Source organism: Schistocerca gregaria, chromosome 3 (genome assembly GCF_023897955.1).
Source record: "Schistocerca gregaria isolate iqSchGreg1 chromosome 3, iqSchGreg1.2, whole genome shotgun sequence".
Lineage (NCBI taxonomy): Eukaryota > Metazoa > Arthropoda > Insecta > Orthoptera > Acrididae > Schistocerca > Schistocerca gregaria.
In genome coordinates this window covers 49,265,391-49,287,376 of record NC_064922.1, presented here as the reverse complement: position 1 = coordinate 49,287,376, position 21,986 = coordinate 49,265,391, and positions in this window count along the sequence as shown.

Genomic DNA, 21,986 nt, shown 5'->3' with positions numbered 1-21,986 from the left:
ATACAAATGTCACCATGCGCACTTTCCTCCTTGGGAGTAATGTCTCAAACAGTCTACGCTTTGATCGTTCCCTGCAAGACCAGTAGTGGTTTACGTAGCACATCTAGCGTCATTCTGTAATCTGTGGACCTTTACAGTGTTGATGAAACACAGAAATTTGCCACGGGATTGAATACAACAGTCACAATGCGCACTTTCCTCCATGGGACTAATATCTCAAACAGTCTACGCTTTGATCGTTCCCTGGAACACCAGTAGTAGTTTCCGATGCACATCTGGAGGCATTCTGTAGTCTGCGGACTATCAGAGTGTTGACAAAACACAGAAATTGCATCTGGATTGAATACAACAGTCACCATGTCACTTTCCTCCATGGGAGTAATGTCTCAAACTGTCAACGCTTTGATCGTTCCCTGGAAGACCAGTAGTAGTTTCCGATGCACGTCTGGGTTCATTCTGTAATGTGTGGACCATCAGAGTGTTGTTGAAACACAGAAATAGCATTGGGATTGAATACAACAGTCAACATGCGCACTTTCCTCCATGGGACTAATGTCTTAAACAGTCTACGCTTTGGTCGCTCCCTGGAAGACCAGTAGTAGTTTCCGATGCACATCTGGAGGCATTCTGTAGTCTGTGGACTATCAGAGTGTTGATAAAACACAGAAATTGCATCGGGATTGATTACAACAGTCACCATGCGCACTTTCCTCCATAGGAGTAATGTCTCAAACAGTTTACGCTTTGATCGTTAACTGGAAGACCAGTAGTAGTTTCCGATGCACAACTGGGGACATTCCGTAATGTGTGGACTATCAGAGTGCTGATGAAACACAGAAATTGCATCAGGATTGAATACAACAGTCACCATACGCACTTTCCTCCATGGGAGTAATGTCTCAAACAGTTTACGCTTTGATCGTTCCCTGGAAGACCAGTAGTAGTTTCCGATGCACATCTGGAGGCAATCTGTAGTCTGTGGACAATCAGAGTATTGACGAAACACAGAAATTGCATCGTGATTGAATACAACAGTCACCATGCGCACTTTACTCCATGGGAGTAATGTCTCAAACAGTTTACGCTTTGATCGTTCCAAGGAAGACCAGTAGTAGTTTCCGATGCACATCTGGGGCATTCTGTACAGTGTGGATAATCAGAGTGTTGATGAAACAAAGAAATTGCATCAGGATTGAGTACAACAGTCACCATGCGCACTTTCCTCCATCGGAGTAATGTCTCAAACTGTCTACGCTTTGATCGTGTCCTGGAAGACCAGTAGTAGTTTCCGATGCACATCTGGGGACATTCTGTAATGTGTGGACTATCAGAGAGTTGATGGAACACAGAAATTGCATCAGGATTGAATACAACAGTCACCATGAGCACTTTCCTCCATGGGAGTAATGTCTCAAACAGTTTACGCTTTGATCGTTTCCTGGAAGACCAGTAGTAGTTTCCGATGCACATCTGGAGGAATTCTGTAATCTGTGGACCTTCAAAGTGTTGATGAAACATAGAAATTGCCTCGGGATTGAATACAACTGTCATCATGCGCATTTTCCACCATAGGAGTGATGTCTCAAACAGAATACGCTTTGATCGTTCCCTTTAAGACCAATAGTAGCTTCCGATGCACATCTGGAGGCATTCTGTAATCTGTAAACTATCAGAGTGTTGTTCAAACACAGAAATTGCATCGGGATTGAATACAACAGTCAGCATGCGCACTTGCCTACATGGGAGTAACGTTTCAAACAGTTTACGCTTTTATAGTTCCCTGGAAGACCAGTATAGTTTCCGATGCACATCTGGGGGCATTCTGTAATCTGTAAACTATCAGAGTGTTGTTCAAACATAGAAATTGCATCGGGATTGAATACAACAGTCAGCATGCGCACTTGCCTACATGGGAGTAACGTCTCAAACAGTTTACGCTTTTATCGTTCCCAGGATGACCAGGAGTAGTTTCCCATGCACATCTGGAGGCATTCTGTAATCTGTGGACTATCAGAGTGTTGATGAAACACAGAAATTGCATCGGGATTGAATACAACAGACACCATGCGCACTTTCCTCCATGGGACTAATGTCTCAAACAGTCTACGCTTTGATCGTTCCCTGGAACACCAGTAGTAGTTTCCGATGCACATCTGGAGGCATTCTGTAGTCTGTGGACTATCAGAGTGTTGACAAAACACAGATATTGCATCGGGATTGAATACAACAGTCACCATGCGCACTTTCCTCCATGGGAGTAATGTCTCAAACTGTCTACGATTTGATCGCTTCCTGGAATACCAGTAGTAGTTTCCGGTGCACATCTGGAGGCATTCTGTAATCTGTAAACTATCAGAGTGTTGTTCAAACACAGAAATTGCATCGGGATTGAATACAACAGTCACCACGCGCACTTTCCTCCATGGTAGTAATGTCTCAAACAGCTTACGCTTTGATCGTTCCCTGGAAGACAAGTAGTAGTTTCCGATGCACATCTGGTGACATTCTGTAATCTGTGGACTATCAGAGTGTTGATGAAACACAGAAATGGCATCGGGATTGAATATAACAGTCACCATGCGCACATTCCTCCATGGGAGCAATGTCTCAATCAGTTTACGTTTTTGATCGCTCCCTGGAAGACCAGTAGTAGTTTCCGATGTACATCTGGAGGCATTCTGTAATCTGTGGACCTTCAAAGTGTTGATGAAACATAGAAATTGCATCGGGATTGAATACAAGAGTCACCATGTGCACTTTCCTACATGGGAGAAATGTCTCAAACTGTCTACGCTTTGATCGTTTCCTGGAAGACAAGTAGTAGTTTCCGATGCACATCTGGAGGCATTCTGTAGTCTGTGGACTATGAGAGTGTTGATAAAACACAGAAATTGCATCGGGATTGATTACAATAGTCACCATGCGCACTTTCCTCCATGGGAGTAATGACTCAAACAGTTTACGCTTTGATCGTTCCCTGGAAGACCAGTAGTAGTTTCCGGTGCACATCAGGGGACATTCCGTAATGTGTGGACTATCAGAGTGCTGATGAAACACAGAAATTGCATCAGGATTGAATACAACAGTCACAATACGCACTTTCCTCCTTGGGAGTAATGTCTCAAACCGTCTACGTTTCGATCATTCTCTGCAAGACCAGTAGTGGTTTACGATGCACATCTAGCGGCATTCTGTAATCTGTGGACCTTTACAGTGTTGATGAAACACAGAATTTGCCACGGGATTGAATACAACAGTCACCATGCGCACTTTCCTCCATGGGAGTAATGTCTCAAAGCGTCTACGCTTTGATCGTTCCCTGGATGACCAGGAGTAGTTTCCCATGCACATCTGGATTCATTCTGTAATCTGTGGACTATCAGAGTATTGATGAAACACAGAATTTGCATCGGGACTGAATACAACAGTCACCATGCCCACTATCCTCCATGGGAGTAATGTCTCAAACTGTGTACGCTTTGATCGTTTCCTGGAAGACCAGTAGTAGTTTTCGATGCACTTTTGGGTTCATTCTGTAATGTGTGGACTATCAGGGTGTTGTTGAAACACAGAAATAGCATCGGGATTGAATACAACAGTCACCATCCGCACTTTCCTCCATGGGACTAATGTCTCAAACAGTCTACGCTTTGATCGTTCCCTGGAAGTCCAGTAGTAGTTTCCGATGCACATCTGGAGGCATTCTGTAGTCTGTGGACTATGAGAGTGTTGATAAAACACAGAAATTGCATCGGGATTGAATACAATAGTCACCATGCGCACTTTCCTCCATGGGAGTAATGACTCAAACAGTTTACGCTTTGATCGTTCCCTGGAAGACCAGTAGTAGTTTCCGATGCACATCTGGGGACATTCCGTAATGTGTGGACTATCAGAGTGCTGATGAAACACAGAAATTGCATCAGGATTGAATACAACAGTCACAATACGCACTTTCCTCCATGGGAGTAATGTCTCAAACAGTTTGCCCTTTTATAGTTCCCTGGAAGACCAGTATAGTTTCCGATGCACATCTGGGGACATTCTGTAATGTGTGGACTATCAGAGTGTTGATGAAACACAGAAATTGCATCGGGATTGAATACAACAGTCACCATGCGCACTTTCCTCCTTGGGAGTAATGTCAAAGACCGTCTACGCTTCGATCGTTCCCTGCAAGACCAGTAGTGGTTTACGATGCACATTTAGCGGCAATCTGTAATCTGTGGACCTTTACAGTGTTTTGAAACACAGAAATTGCCACGGGATTGAATACAACAGTCACCATGCGCACTTTCCCCCATTTGAGTAATGTCTCAAAGAGTCTACGCTTTGATCGTCCCTGGATGACCAGGAGTAGTTTCCCATGCACATCTGGATTCATTCTGTAATCTGTGGACTATCAGAGTGTTGATGAAACACAGAAATTGCATCGGGATTGAATACAACAGTCACAGTGCGCACTTTCCTCCATGGGACTAATGTCTCAAACAGTCTACGCTTTGATCGTTCCCTGGAAGACCAGTAGTACTTTCCGATGCACATCTGGAGGCATTCTGTAGTCTGTGGACTATCAGAGTGTTGATAAAACACAGAAATTGCATCGGGATTGAATTAAACAATCACCATGCGCACTTTCCTCCATGGGAGTAATGTATCAAACTGTCTACGCTTTGATCTTTCCTGGTAGACCAGTAGCAGTTTCCGATGCACATCTGGGTTCATTCTGTAAAGTGTGGACTATCAGAGTGTTGTTGAAACACAGAAATAGCATCGGGATTGAATACAACCGTCACCATCCGCACTTTCCTCCATGGGACTAATGTCTCAAACAGTCTACGCTTTGATCGTTTCCTGGAAGACCAGTAGTAGTTTCCGATGCACATCTGGAGGCATTCTGTAGTCTGTGGACTATGAGAGTGTTGATAAAACACAGAAATTGCATCGGGATTGAATACAATAGTCACCATGCGCACTTTCCTCCATGGGAGTAATGACTCAAACAGTTTACGCTTTGATCGTTCCCTGGAAGACCAGTAGTAGTTTCCGATGCACATCTGGGGACATTCCGTAATGTGTGGACTATCAGAGTGCTGATGAAACACAGAAATTGCATCAGGATTGAATACAACAGTCACAATACGCACTTTCCTCCTTGGGAGTAATGTCTCAAACCGTCTACGCTTCGATCGTTCTCTGCAAGACCAGTAGTGGTTTACGATGCACATCTAGCGGCATTCTGTAATCTGTGGACCTTTACAGTGTTGATGAAACACAGAAATTGCCACGGGATTGAATACAACAGTCACCATGCGCACTTTCCTCCATGGGAGTAATGTCTCAAACAGTTTACCCTTTTATAGTTCCCTGGAAGACCAGTATAGTTTCCGATGCACATCTGGGGGCATTCTGTAATGTGTGGACAATCAGAGTGTTGATGAAACACAGAAATTGAATCGGGATGAATACAACAGTCACCATGCGCACTTTCCTCCTTGGGAGTAATGTCTCAAACCGTCTACGCTTCGATCGTTCCCTGCAAGACCAGTAGTGGTTTACGATGCACATTTAGCGGCAATCTGTAATCTGTGGACCTTTACAGTGTTGATGAAACACAGAAATTGCCACGGGATTGAATACAACAGTCACCATGCGCACTTTCCCCCATTTGAGTAATGTCTCAAAGAGTTTACGCTTTGATCGTTCCCTGGATGACCAGGAGTAGTTTCCCATGCACATCTGGGTCATTCTGTAATCTGTGGACTATCAGAGTGTTGATGAAACACAGAAATTGCATCGGGATTGAATACAACAGTCACCATGCGCACTTTCCTCCATGGGACTAATGTCTCAAACAGTCTACGCTTTGATCGTTCCCTGGAAGACCAGTAGTAGTTTCCGATGCACATCTGGGGGCATTCTGTAATCTGTGGACCTTGAAAGTGTTGATGAAACATAGAAATTGCCTCGGGATAGAATACAACAGTCATCATGCGCATTTTCCTCCATGGGAGTGATTTCTCAAACAGAATACGCTTTGATCGTTCCTTTTAAGACCAGTAGTGGTTTACGATGCACATTTAGCGGCAATCTGTAATCTGTGGACCTTTACAGTGTTGATGAAACACAGTAATTGCCACGGGATTGAATACAACAGTCACCATGCGCACTTTCCCCCATTTGAGTAATGTCTCAAAGAGTCTACGCTTTGATCGTTCCCTGGATGACCAGGAGTAGTTTCCCATGCACATCTGGATTCATTCTGTAATCTGTGGACTATCAGAGTGTTGATGAAACACAGAAATTGCATCGGGATTGAATACAACAGTCACCATGCGCACTTTCCTCCATGGGACTAATGTCTCAAACAGTCTACGCTTTGATCGTTCCCTGGAAGACCAGTAGTAGTTTCCGATGCACATCTGGGGGCATTCTGTAATCTGTGGACCTTGAAAGTGTTGATGAAACACAGAAATTGTATCGGGATTGAATACAACAAACACCATGCGCACTTTCCTCCATGGGAGTAATGTCTCAAACTGTCTACGCTTTGATCTTTTCCTGGAAGACCAGTAGCAGTTTCCGATGCACATCTGGGCTCATTCTGTAATGTGTGGACTATCAGAGTGTTGTTGAAACACAGAAATAGCATCGGTATTGAATACAACAGTCACCATCCGCACTTTCCTCCATGGGACTAATGTCTCAAACAGTCTACGCTTTGATTGTTTCCTGGAAGACCAGTAGTAGTTTCCGATGCACATCTGGAGGCATTCTGTAGTCTGTGGACTATGAGAGTGTTGATAAAACACAGAAATTGCATCGGGATTGAATACAATAGTCACCATGCGCACTTTCCTCCATGGGAGTAATGACTCAAACGGTTTACGCTTTGATCGTTCCCTGGAAGATCAGTAGTAGTTTCCGATGCACATCTGGGGACATTCCGTAATGTGTGGACTATCAGAGTGCTGATGAAACACAGAAATTGCATCAGGATTGAATACAACAGTCACAATACGCACTTTCCTCCTTGGGAGTAATGTCTCAAACCGTCTACGCTTCGATCGTTCTCTGCAAGACCAGTAGTGGTTTACGATGCACATCTAGCGGCATTCTGTAATCTGTTGACCTTTACAGTGTTGATGAAACACAGAAATTGCCACGGGATTGAATACAACAGTCACCATGCGCACTTTCCTCCATGGAAGTAATGTCTCAAAGAGTCTACGCTTTGATCGTTCCCTGGATGACCAGGAGTAGTTTCCCATGCACATCTGGATTCATTCTGTAATCTGTGGACTATCTGAGTATTGATGAAACTCAGAAATTGCATCGGGACTGAATACAACAGTCACCATGCGCACTTTCCTCCATGGGAGTAATGTCTCAAACTGTTTACGCTTTGATCGTTCCCTGGAAGACCAGTAGTATTTTCCGATGCATATCTGGGCATTCTGTACAGTGTGGATAATCAGAGTGTTGATGAAACAAAGAAATTGCATCAGGATTGAATACAACAGTCACCATGCGCACTTTCCTCCATGCGCGTAATGTCTCAAACAGTTTACGCTTTGATCGTTCCCTGGAATTCCAGTAGTAGTTTCCGATGCACATCTGGGGGAATTCTGTAATCTGTGGACTATCACAGTGTTGATAAAACACAGAAATTGCATCGGGATTGAATACAACAGTCACCATGCGAACTTTCCTCCATGGGAGTAATGTCTCAAACTGTCTAAGATTTGATCGTTTCCTGGAAGACCAGTGGTAGTTTCCGGTGCACATCTGGAGGCATTCTGTAATCTGTAAACTATCAGAGTGTTGTTCAAACACAGAAATTGCATCGGGATTGAATACAACAGTCACCATGCGCACTTTCCTCCATGTGAGTAATGTCTCAAACTGTTTACGTTTTGATCGTTTCCTGCAAGACAAGTAGTAGTTTTCGATGCACATCTGGTGTCATTCTGTAATCTGTGGACCTTCAAAGTGTTGATGAAACACAGAAATTGCATCGTGATTGAATACAACAGTCACCATGCGCACTTTCCACCATGGGAGTAATGTCTCAAACAGAATACGCTTTGATCGTTCCCTTTAAGACCAGTAGTAGTTTCCGATTCACATCTGGAGGCATTCTGTAATCTGTAAACTATCAGAGTGTTGTTCAAACACAGAAATTGCATCGGGATTGAATACAACAGTCACCATGCGCACTTTCCTAAATGGGAGTAACGACTCAAACAGTTTACGCTTTGATCGTTCCCTGGAAGACCAGTAGTGGTTTCCGATGCACATCTGGGGCATTCTGTACAGTGTGGACTGTCAGAGTGTTGATAAAACAAATAAATTGCATCAGGATTGAATACAACAGTCACCATGCGCACTTTCCTCCACGGGAGTAATGTCTCAAACAGTCTACGATTTGATCGCTCCCTGGAAGACCTGTAGTAGTTTCCGATGCACATCTGGGGGCATTTTGTGATGTGTGGACTATCAGAGTATTGATGAAACACAGAAATTGCATCGGGATTGATACAACTGTCAACATGCGCACTTTCGTCCATGGGAGTAATGTCTCAAACAGTTTACGCTTTGATCGTTCCCTGGAAGACCAGTAGTAGTTTCCGATGAACATCTTGGTTCATTCTGTAATGTGTGGACTATCACAGTGTTGATGAAACACAGAAATTGCATCGGAATTGAATACAACAGTCACCATGCGAACTTTCCTCCATGGGAGTAATGTCTCAAACTGTCTACGATTTGATCGTTTCCTGGAAGACCAGTAGTAGTTTCCGATGCTCATCTGGAGGCATTCTGTAATCTGTAAACTATCAGAGTGTTGTTCAAACACAGAAATGGCATCGGGATTGAATACAACAGTCACCATGCGCACTTTCCTCCATGGGAGTAATGTCTCAAACAGTTTACGTTTTGATCGTTTCCTGGAAGACAAGTAGTAGTATCCGATGCACATCTGGTGTCATTCTGTAATCTGTGGACTGTCAGAGTGTTGATGAAACACAGAAATTGCATCGGGATTGAATACAACAGTCACCATGCGCACTTTCCTCCTTGGGAGTAATGTCTCAAACTGTCTACGCTTTGATCGTTCCCTGGAAGACCAGTAGTAGTTTCCGATGTACATCTGGAGACATTCTGTAGTCTGTGGACTATCAGAGTGTTGATAAAACACAGAAATTGCATCGGGATTGAATACAACAGTCACCATGCGCACTTTCCTCCATGGGAGTAATGTCTCAAACTGTCTACGCTTTGATCGTTCCCTGGAAGACCAGTAGTAGTTTCCGATGCACATCTGGAGGCATTCTGTAGTCTGTGGACTATCAGAGTGTTGATAAAACACAGAAATTGCATCGGGATTGAATACAACAGTCACCCTGCGCACTTTCCTCCATGGGAGTAATGTCAGAAACAGTTTACGCTTTGATCGTTCCCTGGAAGACCAGTAGTATTTTCCGATGCACATCTGGGCATTCTGTACAGTGTGGATAATCAGAGTGTTGATGAAACAAAGAAATTGCATCAGGATTGAATACAACAGTCACCATGCGCACTTTCCTCCATGGCAGTAATGTCTCAAACAGTTTACGCTTTGATCGTTCCCTGGAGGACCAGTAGTAGTTTCCGATGCACATCTGGGGGAATTCTGTAATCTGTGGACTATCACAGTGTTGATGAAACACAGAAATTGCATCGGAATTGAATACAACAGTCACCATGCGAACTTTCCTCCATGGGAGTAATGTCTCAAACTGTCTACGATTTGATCGTTTCCTGGAAGACCAGTAGTAGTTTTCGATGCTCATCTGGAGGCATTCTGTAATCTGTAAACTATCAGAGTGTTGTTCAAACACAGAAATTGCATCGGGATTGAATACAACAGTCACCATGCGCACTTTCCTCCATGGGAGTAGTGTCTCAAACAGTTTACGCTTTGATCGTTTCCTGGAAGACAAGTAGTAGTTTCCGATGGACATCTGGTGTCATTCTGTAATCTGTGGACTGTCAGAGTGTTGATGAAACACACTAATTGCATCGGGATTGAATACAACAGTCACCATGCGAACTTTCCTCCATGGGAGTAATGTCTCAATCAGTTTACGTTTTTGATCCTTCCCTGGAAGACCAGTAGTAGTTTCCGATGCACATCTGGAAGCATTCTGTAATCAGTGGACCTTCAAAGTGTTGATGAAACATAGAAATTGCCTCGGGATTAAATACAACAGTCATCATGCGCATTTTCCTCGATTGGAGTGATGTCTCAAACCGAATACGCTTTGATCGTTCCCTTTAAGACCAGTAGTAGTTTCCGATTCACATCTGGAGGCATTCTGTAATCTGTGGACCTTCAAAGTGTTGATGAAACACAGAAATTGCATCGGGATTGAATACAACAGTCACCAAGCGCACTTCCCTACATGGGAGTAATGTCGCTAGCATTCTACGCTTTGATCGTTCCCTGGAAGACCAGTAGTAGTTTCCGATGCACATCTGGAAGCATTCTGTAATGTGTGGACTATCAGAGTGTTGATAAAACACAGAAATTGCATCGGGATTGAATACAACAGACACCATGCACACTTTCCTCCATGGGAGTAATGTCTCAAACAGTTTACGCTTTGATCGTTCCCTGGAAGACCAGTAGTAGTTTCCGATGCACATCTTGGGGCATTCTGTACAGTGTGGACTATCAGAGTGTTGATGAAACAAAGAAATTGCATCAGGATTGAATACAACAGTCACCATGCGCACTTTCCCATATGGGAGTAATATCTCAAACAGTCTACGGTTTGATCGTTTCCTGGAAGACCAGGAGTAGTTTCCGATGCACATTTGGGGCATTCTGTAATGTGTGGACTATCAGAGTGCTGATGAAACACAGAGATTGCATCAGGATTGAATACAACTGTCACCATGCGCACTTTCCTCCATAGGAGTAATGTCTCAAACAGTTTACGCTTTGATCGTTCCCTGGAAGACCAGTAGTAGTTTCCGATGCACATCTGTGGGCAATCTGTAATGTGTGGACTAACAGAGTGTTCATGAAACCCAGAAATTGCATCGGGATCGAATACAACAGTCACCATGCGAACTTTCCGCCATGGGAGTAATGTCTCAAACTGTCTACGATTTTATCGTTTCCTGGAAGACCAGTAGTAGTTTCCGATGCACATCTGGAGGCACACCGTAATCTGTGGACCTTCAAAGTGTTGATGAAACACAGAAATTGCATCGGCATTGAATACAACAGTCACCATGCGCACTTTCCTACATGGGCGTAAAGTCGCAAGCATTCTACGCTTTGATCGTTCCCTGGAAGACAAGTAGTAGTTTCCGATGCTCATCTGGAGGCATTCTGTAGTCTGTGGACTCTCAGAGTGTTGATAAAAAACAGAAATTGCATCGGGATTGAATACAACAGTCACCATGTGCACTTTCCTCCATGAGAGAAATGTCTCAAACAGTTTACGCTTTGATCGTTCCCTGGAAGACCAGTAGTGGTTTCCGATGCACATCTGGGGGCATTCTGTACAGTGTGGACTGTCAGAGTGTTGATAAAACAAAGAAATGGCATCAGGATTGAATACAACAGTCACCATGCGCAATTTCCTCCATGGGAGTAATGTCTCAAACAGTCTACGATTTGATCGCTCCCTGGAAGACCTGTAGTAGTTTCCGATGCACATCTGGGGGCATTTTGTGATGTGTGGACTATCAGAGTACTGATGAAACACAGAAATTGCATCGGGATTGATACAACTGTCAACATGCGCACTTTCGTCCATGGGAGTAATGTCTCAAACAGTTTACGCTTTGATCGTTCCCTGGAAGACCAGTAGTAGTTTCCAATGAACATCTGGTGTCATTCTGTAATCTGTGGACTATCAGAGTGTTGATGAAACACAGAAATTGCATCGGGATTGAATACAACTGTCACCATGCGCACTTTCCTCCTTGGGAGTAATGTCTCAAACAGTCTACGCTTTGATCGTTCCCTGCGAGACCAGTAGTGGTTTACGATGCACATCTAGCGGCAATCTGTAATGTGTGGACTAACAGAGTGTTCATGAAACCCAGAAATTGCATCGGGATCGAATACAACAGTCACCATGCGAACTTTCCTCCATGGGAGTAATGTCTCAAGCTGTCTACGATTTCATCGTTTCCTGGAAGACCAGTAGTAGTTTCCGATGCTCATCTGGAGGCATTCTGTAATCTGTAAACTATCAGAGTGTTGTTCAAACACAGAAATGGAATCGGGATTGAATACAACAGTCACCATGCGCACTTTCCTCCATGGGAGTAATGTCTCAAACAGTTTACGTTTTGATCGTTTCCTGGAAGACAAGTAGTAGTTTCCGATGAACATCTGGTGTCATTCTGTAATCTGTGGACTGTCAGAGTGTTGATGAAACATAGAAATTGCCTCGGGATTGAATACAACAGTCATCATGCGCATTTTCCTCCATTGGAGTGATGACTCAAACAGAATACGCTTTGATCGTTCCCTGGAAGACCAGTAGTAGTTTCCGATGCTCATCTGGAGGCATTCTGTAATCTGTAAACTATCAGAGTGTTGTTCAAACACAGAAATGGCATCGGGATTGAATACAACAGTCACCATGCGCACTTTCCTCCATGGGAGTAATGTCTCAAACAGTTTACGCTTTTATCGTTCCCTGGAAGACCGGTAGTAGTTTCCGATGCACATCTGGGGGCATTCGGTACAGTGTGGACTATCAGAGTGTTGTTGAAACAAAGAAATTGCATCAGGATTGAATACAACAGTCACCATGCGCACTTTCCTATATGGGAGTAGTATCTCAAACTGTCTACGCTTTGATCGTTTCCTGGAAGACCAGGAGTAGTTTCCGATGCACATCTGGGGACATTCTGTAATGTGTGGACTAACAGAGTGTTCATGAAACACAGAAATTGCATCGGGATTGAATACAACAGTCACCATGCGCACTTCCCTACATGGGAGTAATGTCGCAAGCATTCTATCCTTTGATCGTTCCCTGGAAGACCAGTAGTAGTTTCCGATGCACATCTGGAAGCATTCTGTAGTCTGTGGACTATCAGAGTGTTGATAAAACACAGAAATTGCATCGGGATTGAATACAACAGACACCATGCACACTTTCCTCCATGGGAGTAATGTCTCAAACAGTTTACGCTCTGATCGTTTCCTGGAAGACCAGTGGAAGTTTCCGATGCACATCTAGGGGCATTCTGTAATGTGTGGGCTATCAGAGTGCTGATGAAACACTGAAATTATATCGTGATTGAATACAACAGTCACCTTGCGCACTTTCCTCCATTGGAGTAATGTCTCAAACAGTTTACGCTTTGATCGTTCCCTGCAAGACCAGTAGTAGTTTCCGATGCACATCTGGGGGCACTCTGTAATTTGTGGACTATCAGAGTGTTGATGAAACACAGAAATTGCATCACGATTGAATACAACAGTCACCATGCGCACTTTCCTCCATAGGAGTAATGTCTCAAACAGTTTACGCTTTGATCGCTCCCTGGAAGACCAGTAGTAGTTTCCGATGCATATCTGGGGGCAATCTGTAATGTGTGGACTATCAGAGTGTTCATGAAACCCAGAAATTGCATCGGGATCGAATACAACAGTCACCATGCGAACTTTCCTCCATGGGAGTAAAGTCGCAAGCATTCTACGCTTTGATCGTTCCCTGGAAGACAAGTATTAGTTTCCGATGCACATCTGGAGGCATTCTGTAGTCTGTGGACTATCAGAGTGTTGATAAAAAACAGAAATTGCATCGGGATTGAATATAACAGTCACCATGCGCACTTTCCTCCATGGGAGAAATGTCTCAAACAGTTTACGCTTTGATCGTTCCCTGGAAGACCAGTAGTGGTTTCCGATGCACATCTGGGGGCATTCTGTTCAGTGTGGACTGTCAGAGTGCTGATAAAACAAAGAAATTGCATCAGGATTGAATACAAGAGTCACCATGCGCACTTTCCTCCATGGGAGTAATGTCTGAAACAGTCTACGATTTGATCGTTCCCTGGAAGACCAGTAGTAGTTTCCGATGCACATCTGGGGGCATTTTGTGATGTGTTTACTATCAGAGTATTGATGAAACACAGAAATTGCATCTTGATTGAATACAACATTCACCATGCGCACTTTCCTCCATGGGAGTAACGTCTCAAACTGTCTACGCTTTGATCGTTCCCTGCACGACCAGTAGTATTTTCCGATGCACATCTGGAGGCATTCTGTAATCTGTGGACCTTCAAAGTGTTGATGAAACACAGAAATTGCCTCGGGATTGAATACAACAGACACCATGCACACTTTCCTACATGGCAGTAATGTCTCAAACAGTTTACGCTTTTATCGTTCACTGGCAGACCAGTAGTAGTTTCGATGCACATCTGGGGACATTCTGTAATGTGTGGACTAACAGAGTGTTGATGAAACACAGAAATTGCATCGGGATTGAATACAACAGTCACCATGCGAACTTTCCTCCATGGGAGTAATGTCTCTAAGAGTCTACGTTTTTGATCGTTCCCTGGAAAACCAGGAGTAGTTTCCGCTGCACATCTAGAGGCAATCTGTAATCTGTGGACTATCAGAGTATTGATGAAACAAAGAAATTGCATCGGGATTGAATACAACAGTCACCACTCGCACTTTCCTCCATGTGAGTAATGTCTCAAACAGTTTACTCTTTGATCGTTCCCTGGAAGACCAGTAGTAGTTTCGATGCACATCTGGGGACATTCTGTAATGTGTGGACTAACAGAGTGTTGATGAAACACAGAAATTGCATCGGGATTGAATACAACAGTCACCATGCGAACTTTCCTCCATGGGAGTAATGTCTCAAACAGTCTACGATTTGATCGTTCAATGCAAGACCAGTAGAAGTTTCCGATGCACATCTGGAGGCATTCTGTAATCTGTGGACCATCAGAGTGTTGATGAAACACAGAAATTGCCGCGGGATTGAATACAACAGTCACCATGCGCACATTCCTCCATGGGAGTAATGTCTCAAACAGTCTACGCTTTCATCGTTCCCTTTAAGACGAGTAGTAGTTTCCGATGCACATCTGGAGGCATTCTGTAATCTGTAAACTATCAGAGTGTTGTTCAAACACAGTAATTGCATCGGGATTGATACAACAGACACCATGCACACTTCCCTCCATGGGAGTAATGTCTCAAACAGTTTACGCTTTAATCGTTCCCTGGAAGACCAGTTGTAGTTTCTAATGCACATCTGGGGACATTCTGTAATGTGTGGACTATCAGAGTGTTGATGAAACACAGAAATTGCATCAGGATTGAATACAACAGTCACCATGCGCACTTTCCTCCATGGGAGTAATGTCTCAAACAGTTTACGCTTTTATCGTTCCCTGGAAGACCGGTAGTAGTTTACGATGCACATCTGAGGCATTCTGTACAGTGTGGACTATCAGAGTGTTGATGAAACAAAGAAATTGCATCAGGATTGAATACAACAGTCACCATGCGCACTTTCCTATATGGGAGTAGTATCTCAAACTGTCTACGCTTTGATCGTTTCCTGGAAGACCAGGAGTAGTTTCCGATGCACATCTGGGGACATTCTGTAATGTGTGGACTAACAGAGTGTTCATAAAACACAGAAATTGCATCGGAATTGAATACAACAGTCACCATGCGAACTTCCCTACATGGGAGTAATGTCGCAAGCATTCTATTCTTTGATCGTTCCATGGAAGACCAGTAGTAGTTTCCGATGCACATCTGGAAGCATTCTGTAGTCTGTGGACTATCAGAGTGTTGATAAAACACAGAAATTGCATCGGGATTGAATACAACAGACACCATGCACACTTTCCTCCATGGGAGTAATGTCTCAAACAGTTTACGCTTTGATCGTTTCCTGGAAGACCAGTGGAAGTTTCCGATGCACATCTAGGGGCATTCTGTAATGTGTGGGCTATCAGAGTGCTGATGAAACACTGAAATTACATCGTGATTGAATACAACAGTCACCTTGCGCACTTTCCTCCATTGGAGTAATGTCTCAAACAGTTTACGCTTTGATCGTTCCCTGCAAGACCAGTAGTAGTTTCCGATGCACATCTGGGGGCACTCTGTAATTTGTGGACTATCAGAGTGTTGATGAAACACAGAAATTGCATCACGATTGAATACAACAGTCTCCATGCGCACTTTCCTCCATAGGAGTAATGTCTCAAACAGTTTACGCTTTGATCGCTCCCTGGAAGACCAGTAGTAGTTTCCGATGCACATCTGGGGGCAATCTGTAATGTGTGGACTATCAGAGTGTTCATGAAACCCAGAAATTGCATCGGGATCGAATACAACAGTCACCATGCGAACTTTCCTCCATGGGTGTAAAGTCGCAAGCATTCTACGCTTTGATCGTTCCCTGGAAGACAAGTATTAGTTTCCGATGCACATCTGGAGGCATTCTGTAGTCTGTGGACTATCAGAGTGTTGATATAAAACAGAAATTGCATCGGGATTGAATATAACAGTCACCATGCGTACTTTCCTATATGGGAGAAACGTCTCAAACAGTTTACGCTTTGATCGTTCCCTGGAAGACCAGTAGTGGTTTCCGATGCACATCTGGGGGCATTCTGTTCAGTGTGGACTGTCAGAGTGTTGATAAAACAAAGAAATTGCATCAGGATTGAATACAAGAGTCACCATGCGCACTTTCCTCCATGGGAGTAATGTCTCAAACAGTCTACGATTTGATCGTTCCCTGGAAGACCAGTAGTAGTTTCCGATGCACATCTGGGGGCATTTTGTGATGTGTTTACTATCAGAGTATTGATGAAACACAGAAATTGCATCTTGATTGAATACAACATTCACCATGCGCACTATCCTCCATAGGAGTAACGTCTCAAACTGTCTACGCTTTGATCGTTCCCTGCACGACCAGTAGTATTTTCCGATGCACATCTGGAGGCATTCTGTAATCTGTGGACCTTCAAAGTGTTGATGAAACACAGAAATTGCCTCGGGATTGAATACAACAGACACCATGCACACTTTCCTACATGGCAGTAATGTCTCAAACAGTCTACGGTTGGATCGTTTCCTGGAAGACCTGTAGTAGTATCCGATGCTCATCTGGAGGCATTCTGTAATCTTTGGACCTTCAAAGTGTTGATGAAACCCAGAAATTGCATCGGGATTAAACACAACAGTCGCAATGCGCACTTTCCTCCATGGGAGTAATGTCTCTAAGAGTCTACGTTTTTGATCGTTCCCTGGAAAACCAGGAGTAGTTTCCGCTGCACATCTAGAGTCAATCTGTAATCTGTGGACTATCAGAGTGTTGATGAAGCAAAGAAATTGAATCGGGATTGAATACAACAGTCACCACTCGCACTTTCCTCCATGTGAGTAATGTCTCAAACAGTTTACTCTTTGATCGTTCCCTGGAAGACCAGTAGTAGTTTCCGATGCACATCTGGGGACATTCTGTAATGTGTGGACTAACAGAGTGTTGATGAAACACAGAAATTGCATCGGGATTGAATACAACAGTCACCATGCGAACTTTCGTCCATGGGAGTAATGTCTCAAACAGTTTACGCTTTGATCGTTCCCTGGAAGACCAGTTGTAGTTTCCGATGAACATCTTGGTGCATTCTGTAATGTGTGGACTATCACAGTGTTGATGAAACACAGAAAGTGCATCGGGATTGAATACAACAGTCACCAGGCGCACTTTCCTCCATGGGAGTAATGTCTTAAACAGTTTACTCTTTTATCGTTCCCTGGAAGAACAGTATAGTTTACGATGCACACCTGGGGGCATTCTGAAATTGTAAACCTTCTAAGAGTTGATGAAACACAGAAATTGCATCGGGATTGAATACAACAGTCACTATGCGCACTTTCCTCCATGGGAGTAATGTCTCAAACAGTCTACGCTTTATCGTTCCCTGGAAGATAGGTAGTAGTTTTCGATGTACATCTGGGGGCATTCTGTAATCTGTGGACTATCAGAGTGTTTATGATACACAGGAATTGCATCGGGATGGAATACAACAATCACCATGCGCACAATCCGCCATGGGAGTAATGTCTCAAACAGTCTATGCTTTGATCATTCCCTGCAAGACCACTAGTAGTTTCCGATGCACATCTGGAGGCATTCTGTAACTGTGGACCTTCTAAGTGTTGATGAAACACAGAAATTGCCTCGGGGTTGAATACAACAGCCATCATGCGCATTTTCCTCCATGGGTGTAATGTCTCAAACTGTCTACGCTTTGATCGTTCCCTGGAAGAACAGTAGTAGTTTCCGATGCACATTTGGAGGCATTCTGTAGTCTGTGGACTATCAGAGTGTTGATAAAACACAGAAATTGCATCGGGATTGAATACAACAGTCACCATGCGCACTTTCCTCCATGGGAGTAATGTCTGAAACAGTTTACGCTTTGATCGTTCCCTGGAAGACCAGTAGTATTTTCCGATGCACATCTGGGCATTCTGTACAGTGTGGATAATCAGAGTGTTGATGAAACAAAGAAATTGCATCAGGATTGAATACAACAGTCACCATGCGCACTTTCCTCCATGGGAGTAATGTCTCAAACAGTTTACGCTTTGATCGTTCCCTGGAGGACCAGTAGTAGTTTCCGATGCACATCTGGGGGAATTCTGTAATCTGTGGACTATCACAGTGTTGATGAAACACAGAAATTGCATCGGAATTGAATACAACAGTCACCATGCGAACTTTCCTCCATGGGAGTAATGTCTCAAACTGTCTACGATTTGATCGTTTCCTGGAAGACCAGTAGTAGTTTTCGATGCTCATCTGGAGGCATTCTGTAATCTGTAAACTATCAGAGTGTTGTTCAAACACAGAAATTGCATCGGGATTGAATACAACAGTCACCATGCGCACTTTCCTCCATGGGAGTAATGTCTCAACAGTTTACGCTTTGATCGTTTCCTGGAAGACAAGTAGTAGTTTCCGATGGACATCTGGTGTCATTCTGTAATCTGTGGACTGTCAGAGTGTTGATGAAACACAGAAATTTCATCGGGATTGAATACAACAGTCACCATGCGCACTTTCCTCCATGGGAGTAATGTCTGAATCAGTTTACGTATTTGATCCTTCCCTGGAAGACCAGTAGTAGCTTCCGATGCACATCTGGAGGCATTCTGTAATCTGTGGACCTTCAAAGTGTTGATGAAATATAGAAATTGCCTCGGGATTAAATACAACAGTCATCATGCGCATTTTCCTCGATTGGAGTGATGTCTCAAACCGAATACGCTTTGATCGTTCCCTTTAAGACCAGTAGTAATTTCCGATGCACATCTGGAGGCATTCTGTAATCTGTGGACCTTCAAAGTGTTGATGAAACACAGAAATTGCATCGGGATTGAATACAACAGTCACCAAGCGCACTTCCCTACATGGGAGTAATGTCGCTAGCATTCTACGCTTTGATCGTTCCCTGGAAGACCAGTAGTAGTTTCCGATGCACATCTGGAAGCATTCTGTAATGTGTGGACTATCAGAGTGTTGATAAAACACAGAAATTGCATCGGGATTTAATACAACAGACACCATGCACACTTTCCTCCATGGGAGTAATGTCTCAAACAGTTTACGCTTTGATCGTTCCCTGGAAGACCAGTAGTAGTTTCCGATGCACATCTTGGGGCATTCTGTACAGTGTGGACTATCAGAGTGTTGATGAAACAAAGAAATTGCATCAGGATTGAATACAACAGTCACCATGCGCACTTTCCTATATGGGAGTAATATCTGAAACAGTCTACGGTTTGATCGTTTCCTGGAAGACCAGGAGTAGTTTCCGATGCACATTTGGGGACATTCTGTAATGTGTGGACTATCAGAGTGCTGATGAAACACAGAAATTGCATCAGGATTGAATACAACAGTCACCATGCGCACTTTCCTCCATAGGAGTAATGTCTCAAACAGTTTACGCTTTGATCGTTCCCTGGAAGACCAGTAGTAGTTTCCGATGCACATCTGTGGGCAATCTGTAATGTGTGGACTAACAGAGTGTTCATGAAACCCAGAAATTGCATCGGGATCGAATACAACAGTCACCATGCGAACTTTCCGCCATGGGAGTAATGTCTCAAACTGTCTACGATTTGATCGTTTAGTGGAAGACCAGTAGTAGTTTCCGATACACATCTGGGGGCACTCTGTAATCTGTGGACCTTCAAAGTGTTGATGAAACACAGAAATTGCATCGGCATTGAATACAACAGTCACCATGCGCACTTTCCTACATGGGCGTAAAGTCGCAAGCATTCTACGCTTTGATCGTTCCCTGGAAGACAAGTAGTAGTTTCCGATGCTCATCTGGAGGCATTCTGTAGTCTGTGGACTCTCAGAGTGTTGATAAAAAACAGAAATTGCATCGGGATTGAATACAACAGTCACCATGTGCACTTTCCTCCATGGGAGAAATGTCTCAAACAGTTTACGCTTTGATCGTTCCCTGGAAGACCAGTAGTGGTTTCCGATGCACATGTTGGGGCATTCTGTACAGTGTGGACTGTCAGAGTGTTGATAAAACAAAGAAATTGCACAAGGATTGAATACAACAGTCACCATGCGCACTTTCCTCCATGGGAGTAATGTCTCAAACAGTCTACGATTTGATCGCTCCCTGGAAGACCTGTAGTAGTTTCCGATGCACATCTGGGGGCATTTTGTGATGTGTGGACTATCAGAGTACTGATGAAACACAGAAATTGCATCGGGATTGATACAACTGTCAACATGCGCACTTTCGTCCATGGGAGTAATGTCTCAAACAGTTTACGCTTTGATCGTTCCCTGGAAGACCAGTAGTAGTTTCCGATGCACATCTGTGGGCAATCTGTAATGTGTGGACTAACAGAGTGTTCATGAAACCCAGAAATTGCATCGGGATCGAATACAACAGTCGCCATGCGAACTTTCCTCCATGGGAGTAATGTCTCAAACTGTCTACGCTTTGATCGTTCCCTGGAAGACCAGTAGTAGTTTCCGATGCACATCTGTGGGCAATCTGTAATGTGTGGACTAACAGAGTGTTCATGAAACCCAGAAATTGAATCGGGATCGAATACAACAGTCACCATGCGAACTTTCCTCCATGGGAGTAATGTCTCAAACAGTATACGATTTGATCGTTTCCTGGAAGACAAGTAGTAGTTTCCGATGCACATCTGGTGTCATTCTGTAATCTGTGGACTGTCAGAGTGTTGATGAAACATAGAAATTGCCTCGGGATTGAATACAACAGTCATCATGCGCATTTTCCTCCATTGGAGTGATGTCTCAAACAGAATACGCTTTGATCGTAGCCTTTAAGACCAGTATTGGTTTCCGATGCACATCTGGAGGCGTTCTGTAATCTGTGGACCTTCAAAGTGTTGATGAAACACAGAAATTGCATCGGGATTGAATACAACAGTCACCAAGCGCACTTCCCTACATGGGAGTAATGTCGCAAGCATTCTATTCTTTGATCGTTCCCTGGAAGACCAGTAGTAGTTTCTAATGCACATCTGGGGACATTCTGTAACGTGTGGACTATCAGAGTGTTGATGAAACACAGAAATTGCATCAGGATTGAATACAACAGTCATCATGCGCACTTTCCTCCATGGGAGTAATGTCTCAAACAGTTTACGCTTTTATCGTTCCCTGGAAGACCGGTAGTAGTTTCGATGCACATCTGGGGGCATTCTGTACAGTGTGGACTATCAGAGTGTTGATGAAACAAAGAAATTGCATCAGGATTGAATACAACAGTCACCATGCGCACTTTCCAATATGGGAGTAGTATCTCAAACTGTCTACGCTTTTATCGTTTCCTGGAAGACCAGGAGTAGTTTCCGGTGCACATCTGGGGACATTCTGTAATGT